The sequence below is a fragment of the Penaeus monodon genome, chromosome 34 (genome assembly GCF_015228065.2).
Source record: "Penaeus monodon isolate SGIC_2016 chromosome 34, NSTDA_Pmon_1, whole genome shotgun sequence".
Classification (NCBI taxonomy): domain Eukaryota; kingdom Metazoa; phylum Arthropoda; class Malacostraca; order Decapoda; family Penaeidae; genus Penaeus; species Penaeus monodon.
In genome coordinates this window covers 9,379,942-9,380,157 of record NC_051419.1, presented here as the reverse complement: position 1 = coordinate 9,380,157, position 216 = coordinate 9,379,942, and the positions used below count along the sequence as shown (strand labels likewise).

The following is a 216-nucleotide window of genomic DNA, read 5'->3' as shown; positions in this document are numbered from 1 at the left end:
AAGGAAATATGTGTGCTGAGAAAAATTAAAGATTGTTAAAATGTTTAAACTCTACATTTTATGTGTGCGAAGTCAATTACTTCATTACTAATGGTCGAATGGAAAGGCAGACAATTTTTAAAAAATCCATAAGTCATAATCGTACACCATATTTGAATAAAACTCGCCCATCGCAGCACCAAAGAGAAACACAAAAATCATCTGAAACATAATTTT

The 216-nt window shown here is 30.6% G+C and overlaps 1 protein-coding gene across 1 annotated transcript in view; it reads right to left on the bottom strand.

Annotated features, from left to right (window-relative positions):
• LOC119594576 (alpha-amylase-like) overlaps positions 1–216 on the bottom strand; it is a gene marked incomplete at its 5' end in the record, with an annotated part of 14,643 nt that overhangs the window by 1,976 nt on the left and 12,451 nt on the right.